The sequence below is a fragment of the Pelodiscus sinensis genome, chromosome 9 (genome assembly GCF_052426305.1).
Source record: "Pelodiscus sinensis isolate ZL-2025 chromosome 9, ASM5242630v1, whole genome shotgun sequence".
Classification (NCBI taxonomy): domain Eukaryota; kingdom Metazoa; phylum Chordata; order Testudines; family Trionychidae; genus Pelodiscus; species Pelodiscus sinensis.
The window spans coordinates 56,088,519-56,100,938 of record NC_143060.1 but is presented as its reverse complement, the minus strand read 5'-3'; positions in this window follow the sequence as shown (position 1 = coordinate 56,100,938).

The window sequence follows — 12,420 nt, the reverse complement described above, 5'->3', positions numbered from 1 at the left end:
TTTTTAATTGTATCCTTTGGTATATATGGTTGTGACTATTTTCTTCCACTATTTGATCTGAGGAAGTGGGTCTGGCCCACAAAAGCTCATCATCTAATAAACCATCTTGTTAGTCTTTAAAGTGCTACATTGTCCTGCATTTTAAGTGTCTGTGCATTTTGGAAATTATTTCATTTATTGATTTCATTTGAACTTTTTCAAATCATAAATCTGATATAGAATTTGTCCCTGACAAGAAAGTAAGAATAACATTGAATAACATTGAATGGAATGTTAATATAAATACTGTGCAGGTTGAAAACAAAAGCAGAAATAAATGATCATTTCCATTTTTGCTATTGGGTTATGCATAATAAACATAAAAGGGTTTAATAAATTAGTTAATTTGGTGAGAGGGAAATCACAGCTATGGAAATGTGACTGCAGTGTCTTAGTACTAGACATGGAAAAGAAGCAAATACTGATCCAATGAAGTGTATTTTTCCTATGCGAAAAGTGCAGGCCTGGGTTTCTGAGCCAACTAAAATGACCATGCATCCGGTCTGGAGGCTGTGTCATGAGATCAGGAGGGTCTTCTTGATTTTAATCAGTGGCAGGGGTAGTGGTCTGGGTCATGTGAGTGTGGTATTTGCATATCTTTATGTATTCCCTAACTGCCATGGCATCCTGGCACAATGTTAGCCAGTACTGATAGCCATGGAAGAGGTGCATTGTTTATTTTGATACCCACTAAAATGGCATGTGAACATCAGCTCCGAACTGCAATACAGCTGGAACTGGTATGGGCCTGGACTACTTCCAATATTTAGAGTGTGTACGTGTTGCCTCCCCAAGATGTTCTTACAAGCTTGTGTGTGTGTGTGTGTGTGTGTTTGTGTATTCCTACAAGCTTCTCTGTGTGTATATGTGTGTATGAGACAGAGACAGAGACTGAGCTCGCTGCTGGGGAAAATCCCAGCAAGAGAGCACTGCCCCTGGCACTCACCATTCAGAATAGACCTCAAACCACAACAGCTCCCAGTCTTCCTGTCCAGTCCCAGGCTGTGTCTTCTGTCCCCTACTTTGCAAAGATGGAGCAGGAGGGGGAAGAGAGAGAGAAGAGAGAGAGTGTGTGCGTGTGAGTGTGTGCGTGTGTGTGTACGTGCACAGGTGAGAGATGGACACACTGACTTTGTGAGCTGGCTGATGAGGAAACCTCAGCAAGGGCAGAGTCACTTGTAAGAAATGCAGGCAGGGAGTGCTCTGAAGCTGAGCCAGTCAGGCTGGCTTCCCTTGTCCCAGCTCTATGGGACACACTGATGTCAGTGCCCTGGCCCTCTCCCCTGTCTGCACAGCCAGCAGGAGGGTCCCTCCCAGCTGCAAGAGGAAGCAACCAGGAGAAAGGGCACCTGCACACAAGCTGCTGGCTGAGGAGATCTGCTGATCAGCAAGTTTGCCCTCCTGCCAGGGAATGTGATGCACTGGGAGTTTTCTGTATCCACCAGCCCATTGGGATGGGAGTGCTGGTAGCCACGGATCTAGACCACTGGAGGATCTCACGGTAGAGTGGCATGGAGGGTTATGTGAGCTTCAAAGAGGTTGACTGGACTCATTCTGCAGAATAAATTTTGTGATGTATGTGAAACCCTAGCATGGCTCTTGGAGAATTAAAGCCCTGAACCCACAAAATTCTGAGCACCATGGGCCTTATCCAGCATATTTAATCATGCCTAACTTTAAACATATGAATAATCTGCCCCTTTTCTTGTAGCATTTAAGCATATGCTAGAAAATAAACATGTGGCTAAGTGCTTTGAATTTCCCTTTTGAGGGCCTGATTCAGCAGTTGGTCAGGATGAGTTTTTTACTGTGTCCTATAAAGATTAAATTGCCAGAAGGTCACCTGTTTAAAAATAAGGGAGGAAAGCTGGAAAAAGTTATTCTGCATATTGAGACAAAATCCCAATGTGGTCAAGACTGCTCACCAAATTCTGCTGTATGTAGTGTGGGACTGCTGTTACTGTACTGCCGACGTTGTGGTCAGTGCACCTCAAAATACAAACAAATGTCAGGGCTTTGTTTGATCAGTTCTGTACCTTCCAATGACTTCACATCCACTTGGAAGTTAGCAAGAGGACTCCATTGGCTTTGGTGGGCTTTTGAATTATCTCCAGATCTGTCTTCCCTTTTGCTCGCTCCCCTGAAGTGCTGAGCCCTCATGACTTCCTTGGAAGCTGCAGGAAACTCTTTGGAGAAACAGTCTATACACCCTCAAGTTTTTACCTTCTTTCCTATTTTAAAAGCTAGGCTTATGGCAGTGAATTTTATGGTACTATAGTTCTAGCACAGTGAGTCTTAAAAGACCACAATTTTGTACAACTACAATGTGTAAAAACCTCAATCTTTTCGATGTGTAAAACTTGAAATCCATACCATGCATTAAAAATAATGTAATTTCTTTTCTTTGCCATAAAAAAGCATATTTTTCTCTTGCCCTTCTCCATACTGTCGTTTGCCCTGCAGTAAAATGAACTGTTCTGAATCTTCTAATTGGGGATTTAAAAGCTGCCTTTAACACTGAGAAATGTTACCTTTTCTAATTCTTCTATCAAAAAGGCACATTTCCAGAGAAATCTCCTAACTTTGCATTTGGAAGTATTCCATATTTTGCTCACATTTTAAACCCATTGCTTTAAAAAATCTTGGATGGGAGAGAGCTATGTTCTCACATTATAGACTGAAAAAGCAACCTGGCGAGAACAATCTATGCCAACTCTGATTTAAGACAAACTTCTATCTTTATATTAGTTTTTGACATATGGTACCATCACTAGACCCTTTCTTATCTATAGTGTGTTAAATATTTATACTATAAGGTTTGCTATCTACAGTTTATAAAATACAATATTTCACTCAAAACGTAGCTAATGTGCATTTGACGTTAACTTATTTTTATATATGTGATGCTTTTCTTAAAGTTGCATCTGCCCTCCATTTTCAAGGATCTACACCTTGGCCATAACAAGACAGACAATCACTAGCACGAAACTTGATAAAAGACCATGGGGGTGCAAAGGCCAGGTCCTATTTTATGTTAATCTGCCTGAGTCAACTGAAGTAATCAATTTACGTCAGCTGAGATTGTTGTCTTGATTTCAAATTTAAAACTTAGAACATTTGTATCTTCTTCTAAGTACAAAATCAAAGGAAAGAGACCTGCAGGTGGAGTTGCACTGTATGTAAGAGAGCACTATGACTGCTCAGAACTCCAGTATATAGAGGGAGAAAAGCATGTTGAGAATCTATGGGTTACGTTTAGAGGCGTAACCAACGGCAGTGACGTTGTAGGTGGTGTCTGCTATAGACCGCCGGATCAGGTGGATGAGATAGATGAGGCTTTCTTCGGACAACTGAGAAAAATTTCCAGATCTCAGGCCCTGGTTCTCATGGGGAATTAGAGGGAGTGGAGGGCACCTACACGATGAGGGCAGCAACCTATTGACAGATGATGTGGGGGAAAGCTGAAGTACTTAATGCTTTCTTTGCCTCTGTCTTCATGGACAAGGTCAGCTCCCATTATTGAGTGAAATAATGTGCTAAGTGACACAATATGAGACAAAGGTGGACAGCCCTTGGTGGGGAAAGAAAAGGTTAGGAACTATTTTAAAAAGCTAAATGTACATAAATCCATGGGTCCGGACTTAATGCATCTGAGGGTACTGAGGGAGTTGGCAAATGTCACTGAGGAGCCTTTGGCCATTATTTTTGAAAAGCCATGGAGGTTGGGAGAGATCCTGGATGATTGGAAAAAGGCAAATGTAGTGCCCATCTTTAAGAAAGGGAAGAAGGACAATCCAGGGAACTATAGGCAGGTCAGTCTTACCTAAGTCCCTGGAAAATCATGGAGGGGATCCTCAAGGAATCTATTTAGAATTACAGGAAGGATGTGGACACATTGGAGAGGGTCCAGTGGAGGGCTACCAAAATGATTAGGGGGCTGTAGCATATGATCTACGAGGAGAGACTGAGGGAGTTGGGTCTATTTAGTCTGCAGAAGAAAAGAGTGAGGAAGGATTTGATAGCAGCCTTCAGCTTCCTTATGGGAGGTTCCAAACAGGCTGGAGAAAGGCTGTTCACAGTAGTGATGGATGGCAGAACAAGGAACAATGTTCTCAAGTTGCAGTGGGAGAGGTCCAGGTTGGCTATTAGGAAAAACTATTTCACTAGGAGGGTGGTGAAGCACTGGAATGGGTTACCTAGGGAAGTAGTGGAGTCTCAATCCCTAGAGGTGTTTAAGTCTCGGCTTGATAAAGCCCTGTCTGGGATGATTTAATTGGGATTGGTCCTGCCTTGGGCCAGGGGCGGCTGGACTTGATGACCTCCTGAGGTCTTTTCCATCTCTATGGTTCTATGAAAAGTACTTAGTACCTTTCTGATTCGAAAACAGGAACGTATATATTTTGTGTGGATATATCATAATTAATATAAGTGATCTAAGTTTTAAGCAATTCTCAAAACGAACAAATAATATCCAAATGTGGTGAAGACTGTTAACCTAAATCAGCTGGCACAAACTCCTCCAATTCCTTCTGGCAACATCAGGACTAGGGAGAAATTTATTATGCTGGGACATACCTCCTGCTTGTGTAAATTGGAGTTGCTACATTGACTTCAAAGAAACAGTTCTTGTTTTCTGCCAGCTAAGGATCTCAAATACAACCTTAACAGGCACTGCGCCATCTACCACCACTCCTTCACACCATCCTCAAAAAAAATTAAACGTCCATACTAGAACCTAAAGTCCAAATTTTCATTACCACTGAATAAGAATTTGTTCCATGGACTAATTATGAAATAAGATAATTTCAGAAAACAAATTCACAGATTTACTAAGCCTAATTGACACTTACAGTAAGGCCACAATTCTCTGTTAAAGGACCTTGAAGTGAGAATAGTGCTATTTAACCGCTTTCCTCTGCTGCCTAGAAATGGCAGTGAATCCCCTTAGCAAAGCAGGTGTCTTCATCCACCTCAAGAGTCGCGTTAATGCAAAAGATAAGAGACTTACACTGCTTTTTGTCATTCCATGAGCACAAATGGTAGAGCACTGTGGGGCATGCATGGTGGGGGGGTGTGTAAAAATGCAAAACATTCCTGCATAACTTTCTACCACATGAGAGAACTCCGAGATAAGAGGTACTAGTCCTGATGCTTAATACTATATTGCAGGGGTCTCAAATTCCCAGCCTATGGGTGCATAATCCAGCCCTACATTCCCAACATACAAGGGAGGGAGACTGTCCATTCCTGTTCCCCAAGCCCTGCCCCTTCCAGCTACTGCCCCACCCTGCCCTTCCAATGGCACATTGTTACCCAAGGATGCAGCTTTGGGGACTTTTGGGGGGCTTGGAGTAGGGCGGCAGCAACAGCTCCTGCCACTGCAGGAAGCCTGACCACTGCTGCTGCTCCTTACCAGCCCTCCACCCCCAGCCCCAGGATTCCCCAAAGATAAGGTCCTGTGAGGGGGCAGAGGGTGAGCTTGGTGGATGGGAATGAACAGCTCTCCTTCCCCCCACCAGGACTTCCAGGCCAGATTGTGCAACTGTTCTGGATGGGGACAGCCTGCAGACCAGGGATTTGAGACCCCTGCTATATTGGAAGGCTCTCTGATACTCTGAGTGCAGTATAAGGTCTTGTGTAGAAATTAGATACACGGCTAACCAACTTTGCACCAGTGCTAGATGGACTCTCTTGTGCTGCTAATTCACTTGAGCCATAAAGGAGAATAACCAAAATGTGTCTCACAGGATTCAAAATCCTTTATTTGGGAACCCTCTCTTCCTTCTCTCACTACTCAGGGGCAAAACATTTGGTTTTGGTTCTTTTCCAAAAAAAGTCCATCATATCTCATACTGATTTTATCAGCTGTGGAGGAGCTGCTGTTTTACACTGTGTTAAAGTGAATCAGGTCAGTTGTCAGTTTGAAATCAATCTATACAATTGTATCTAGTAGCAACAAAAGTAGCTCTCGATGTCCTGTAAATGACAATTACTCTCATCAAACAGCATTAGCAACTGGAAATTACAAGGCGCATTACCCACTAGAAATCTTACCAGCAGCAACAACTTCAAGATACAAAATATGATGGAGAAGTCTTTTTTTGCCATTGAACCAATGCTACAAAACAAATTCATGCTTCTTAGAACACAGGATAGACTTCAGCAGACAAAGTCTCACAACGAAAATCATCTCTGTGCAGAGAATCCCATACATTCTAGACACCAAGTTTCTCTTTAGCTTTATTTTGAGGTCAGAGGTGGTGCATAGGTCTGTGGTAGTCGTTTGAAATTTCATCTTTGAAGCATTTACCATGAGGTTATGTCTAAATTGCCCACCACTAGTTGTGGAGTGCACAACAGGTATAGCCGTGCAATGAAAAACAGGTTGAATCCATGCCATGATGCACATCTATGCATCTTAATGACAACCTGAGGAAGTGGGGGAAGTCCCTGGCAGCAAGGAGTTCCTGGCATGTTTCTGCCATTGCATCCTTTTTGCTGAAGTCTTTGCCCTGTGAAGGGAAAGCCTTTAGCAGAGGTGACACAGCGGGATCCTACATTGCTAAAATGAGTAGTATAGACTACGGATGTGAACAGGTAATTGGTTAACTAGTTACCCAGTAAGCATCACCATAATCAGGTGATGATTACCAGGTAACGATTAACCAGTTCCCCAGGAGCAACCTCCTGCCTCTGGCCTGCCATAGGCAGAGGACTGTTCTGGTCTTCCCGAGCCCCACATGGGGCCAGGAGCTGGAAGCCAGCAGCCTGTCCCATGCAGTAGGGATGGGGACTGGGAGCTGGCAGCCAACCCCATATGGTTGGGGCCAGGAACCCCATGGGTTGGGGTCTACTTCAGCCATGCTGGAGCAGTCCCCTGTGTGGAATCCCACTTAACTGGTTAAGCACTATGTTAATGGTTAACTGGTTGAGTGATTAATCGGAATTTTACACCCTGATATAGATAGTGGTGGCATTACTAGGGCTTGTCGAGAGCCATATGGGGTGGTACATAACCTAAGGATTCAGATATCTTTTTTTGGCTTAAAACAGTGCCTTGATGCCATACCTGTTCTGGGGGAATGTGCATTCTATAGGCCACTGTGTGTCTATGTGTCTACACTTCACAGTCCTTAAAGGTGAAGATTTATATAACATCTTTATAGTGGACTGCATGTGAAAATTACACATTCTGGCTTTGAAGCCAGAAAGGACCAGTCTAAATTACCAAGGCTAATCTCCTTTAGAGAATTTCAACCAGTTACTCCTTCACTAAACCAATAACCTGTCACTTGTTTGGCTTCCCAGGATTCAGTTAGCTCTTCATTTGAAGACAATGCCAAGGGCAGGAGGTTCCCAGCACTCTCAGTATTTATGATGATCAATGTGATATATTGGAGTATGCAAGGAATTTAAGCAGCTACGGAGTATCTAATGAAATACTTGATGGCAAAATAAAAATACAGTATGTATTGTATATTAACCCGTTCTGAGCTTCTTGTAACATGACTTACTCGGATGTTCAGTTCTCTTTATAGATTTGGTATAGGCTATTATAAGCAAGTTCCTCAGATGATAAAAAACAGTGTACCTATTCAGACATAAATAGAGCTTTCTTGATTATCAATATCTGAGCATTAATTCCCTGGGGTCCCTGTATCTTTACCTGTTTTGAACATTGCATTATTGTTTTGTGAATTTTAATTCTGTTAGTTCTCAGGGACTTCTATTTCTCTCAAGTTTAGCAGATGGATCATTAAAGTGACATAGAATCATAGGGCTGGAAGAGATATCAGGAGGTCATTGAATCCAACCCTCTGCCCAAAGCAGGAACAACCCCAACTAAATCAACCCAGCCAGGGTTTTGTCAAGCCAGGACTTAAAAACTGCTAGGGATGGAGATTCCACCACCTCCCTAGGTAACCCATTCCAGTGCTTCACCACCCTCCTAGGAAAATAGTTTTTCCTAATATACAACCTAGACCTCCCCCACTGTAACTTGAGATCATTGCTGCCATCTGTCGCTACTGAGAACAACCTCTCTTCATCCTCTTTGGAACCTCCCTTAAGGTAGTTGAAGGCTGCTGTCAAATCCCCCTTCATTCTTCTCTTCTGTAGACTAAATAAGCCTAAATCCCTCAGATTCGCCTCATAACTCATGTGCTCCAGCCCCCTAATCATTTTTGTTGCCCTCCACTGGACTTTCTCTAGTGCGTCCACATCCTTTCTGTAATGGGGCCCCCAGAATTGGATGCAATACTCCAGATGTGGCCTCCCCAGTGCTGAATAAAGGGGAATAGTCACTTCTCTAGATCTGCTGGCAATGATTCTACTAATGCAACCTAATATGCCATTAGCCTTCATGGCTACAAGGGCACACTGTTGACTCATATTCACCTTCTCATCCACTGTAATCCCCAGGTGTCATTATAACTTAAGCTTATTTAAAATGACTCCTGACTGCTTTGGCAATAGAATAGGACATGGAATTTAGTCTCTAAAAGTCAATATTCTTTCATTTAATGTAATTGCTAAAAAGACATAACTTTTAGAAATGAGACATTAACTCTACATTTATGATATTTAATATCTGCAGTGTGTAGATGGCGTACATGTAAATGGGAATTTTTAAATGTGGTATTTTAGAACTACAATGCATCAAGATCTTCACTACATGACTTTTGGGAAGAGGCAGCAAATCAATTCAGAAGTATGACTTATGGATTATAAATGTCTAGAGAACTTTTCCAATAGATAATGGCATTAAAATATGTCCCACAGTTAATATTTTTAACAAAAGAATGTGCAGCTTCTTGTAACCAAAATATGAACTGTAATTGTATGAATTGAGACCATCTTAATGTGTTTTGTAGCACAGAGAGAACCTAGGAATGGCCATACACTGGGTCAGACCAAAGGTCTATCTAGCCCAGTGTCCTCTCTTCTGACAGTGGCCAATGCCCGGTGCCCCAGAGGGAATGAACAGAACAGAGAATCATCAAGGCTACATCTAGATAATATCCCTCTGTTGGCAGAGGGATGTAAATGAAGCACTTCGAAAGTGCAAATGAAGCCGGGATTTAAATATCCTGCACTTCATTTGCATAATCACGTAATGGCGCTCTTTCAAAAAAGTACTATTTTGAAATTGAAACCACAGTCTAGATGCGGTTCTTTCGAAAATAGGGTGCTTTTTCGAAAGGTCCTGTAAATCTCACGGGATCTTTCAAAAAAGTTCCCTGAAAGAACACTAATAGATTTGTGAAGCATGATTTACCATTACAAAAACCGTCTTGAATCTTCCCTGACAAATTTATGTTCATCAGTGTTTCTGATGATTATTTAAACCATTGTGCCTGGTACTGATGACAGGCTTACTGGCTTGTAACTGCCATGCTCACTTCTTGAGATCTTTTAAAAAATTGGTACAGTCATTTAGTACAGAAGCTGTTTGAAAGGATAAGTTACAAACCACAGTAGATCAGCAATTTCACATCTGCATCCCATCAGAACTGTCCAATGAATACCCTCTTGTCCTGGTAACTACATACTGTATCTTTTTTTTTCCAGCCTATTCTAAAACCTCCTCTGACACCTCAATCTGGAACAGTTTCTCAGATTTATCACCTGAAAAAAATGGCTTGGATTTGGGAATCTCCCTCGCATCCACAACTATGAAGTTTTAAAGAATTAATTTCATTTCTCTACAGTGGCCTTATCATCCTTGAGTTCTCCTTTAAGCATCTCAATCATCTAGTGGTCCCCACTGGCTTCCTGCTTCTGATGTACTTAAAAAATGGTACTACTTTTGAGTTTTTTGGTTAGCTGTTCTTCAAATTCTGTTTTGACCTTTGCAATTATATTTTTGCACTTCACTTGCCAGAGGTTATATTCCTTCAAATTTTCTTTAATATGATTTAACTTCCACTTTTTAAAGGATGCCTTTCACTTGCTTTTTACTTTGATTAGATTGGAATATTTTTTGGGGGGATGTTCTTGAGGTTTTTTTTTATTTGGAGTTTACATTGAAGTTGAGCCTTTAGAACCTTTTAGAAGGTTTTCATGCAGCATGCAGGGACTTAACATTTGGCACTGTCCCTTTACATTTTGTTTAATAGACACATTTTCGTGTAGTTCCCCTTTCTGAAATTAAATGTTGTAGTGTTGGACTGCTGTGGTAGTTTCTCCACCGTAAAGTTGCTAAATTTAATTATATTGTGGTCACTATTACAAAGTTGTCCAGCTATATTCATGTCTTGGATGAGAGCATTTTCTACACTTCTGACTAAATTAAGAATTGTCCCTCCTCTTGTGAATTCTAGGATTAGCTGCTTCAAGAAGCAGTCATTTAAGGAGTCAAACTTTTTTTCTGCATCCCATCCTGAGGTGTCATGACCTCTATCAATATGGGGATAGTTAAAGTCCCCCATTAATATTATTTTTATTTTTATAGTCTCTCTATTCTCCATAAGCATAGCACCATTCTGGTCAGCTGCTTGGTAATATATCCCTTCTGCTAAATCCTTATTACTTAATCATGAAATTACTGTCAATATAAATTCTGTGGTACAGTTTGGTTCATTTAAGATTTTTACTTTATTTGACTCTGTGCTTTCTTTCCCAAAAATGGGTACATCTATTTCAGGAGAACGTTTGCAGTGGTGGCTCATCAATACAGGTGAAATAAATGGTCACCAAGGGCGTCAAGATGAATGACCGTTGAGGGCTTTGGAGGTGGGGGCGCCGATCGTGCACCAATTGCGTGTTTCGCCTAGGGCACCAGTCGCCAACAGCTCGTCTAGAGCTGCTCCCAAAATAGAGTTGTACACATTTTAAGAGCATGCCTGTTTTTTCTAAATAATTTAGAAATAAAAGGCAGCTTATTTCAGCTTCCTATAAACCTCGTTGCATGAGGAATAAGGAAGATGCCGGAATAGCACTCTATTTCGAAATGTTAAGAACAAGTTGGAGAAACACCTGTCAAGAATGGCTAGATTTGTTTGGTATTGTGTCAACACATGGAGCTGGACTTGACAACTTCTCACAGTCCTTTCCAACTATATAGTTCTATGATTTCCCCTCCTTGTTCCTCAGTTTCCCCATCTGTGAAATGGCAGCTAATGACAGTGATTTGCAAGAGTAATCAGTGTGAGAGCTATTGTTATAAAACACTATTTAAGAGCTAGATATTTTCATATTTACATGGTAGAAAGATTTTTGTGTCTAAATACCCCTGGCCTCTGGAGCTATTTACTTTCAGCTTCCATTGACTTCAAGGGGAATAGACTGGGCAATTCGTACAGGCTGCATCTAGACTGGCATGATTTTGCAGAAATACTTTTAACAGAAAAGTTTTTCCATTAAAAGTATTTCCGCAAAAGCGCATCTAGATTGGCACAGATGCTTTTGAGCAAAAAGTGCTTTTGCGCAAAAGCATCCGTGGCCAGTCTAGATGTGATTTTGTGCAAGAAATCCCCAATCGCCATATTAGCCATCGGGGCTTTTTTGCACAAAACAGTTCTTCCCTGTCTTCACTGGCCCTCTTGCATGAGTATTCTTGCGCAAGAGGGCTTTTTCCCGAGCGGGAGCGTGAAAATATTTGCGCAAGAAGCAATGATTTTGTACATTACAAAGTCAGTGCTCTTGCGCAAATTCAAGAGGCCAGCGTAGACAGCTGGCGAGTTTTTGCACAAAAGCCAATTATTGGCAAAAAGGCTGCTTTTGTGCAAAATCTTGCCAGTCTAGACACACCACATATGGAGTAGAAGTTTTGGACAAGGGATTTTTTGGAGATGGCATCCTGTGTTTTTCATGCAGGAGCACTGTGCATCCCTGGATGTTGAATGTAATCTTTATTCTGGCAAAGTTGACCATATTAAGTATGGTAGATTTCAAGATGCGTTTTAATTTGTACCAATGAGTGAATTGTTTTTTCAAAAAATGGTGTCCTTTCCGTGACATTCTGTAGGGAGTATTAATAGTTAGGGAGCAAGTTCAAAAAGGTTGTAAGAGCCTTTCAGACATAATGCTTTCAGACAAGTATGAATACTGAGAATGAACTGCAGACTGATCCCCGTTCTTAGGCTGGCCCTGCTAATAATGCTGCAGATGCTGACAATGCTTCTGAGAGTGACAGTGATAAGTGGTATGTATTATCTGATGAAGATTGGAGGTCTCACAGTCAAAACAAACCCCCAGAACAAGAATCCCATGGTGCCGTAGCACCATTTATGAGCTCTTGACAAAGCAATAACTGGCTGGGTATGGCATCTATTTACTGGAAATAAATGATGATAAATAGTGAATCTGACTGAACTATGGCTGGGAGAAAATATATCTCTCATGGGTGTACTTTTGGGTTAGCCGTTCTGCCAGAAATAT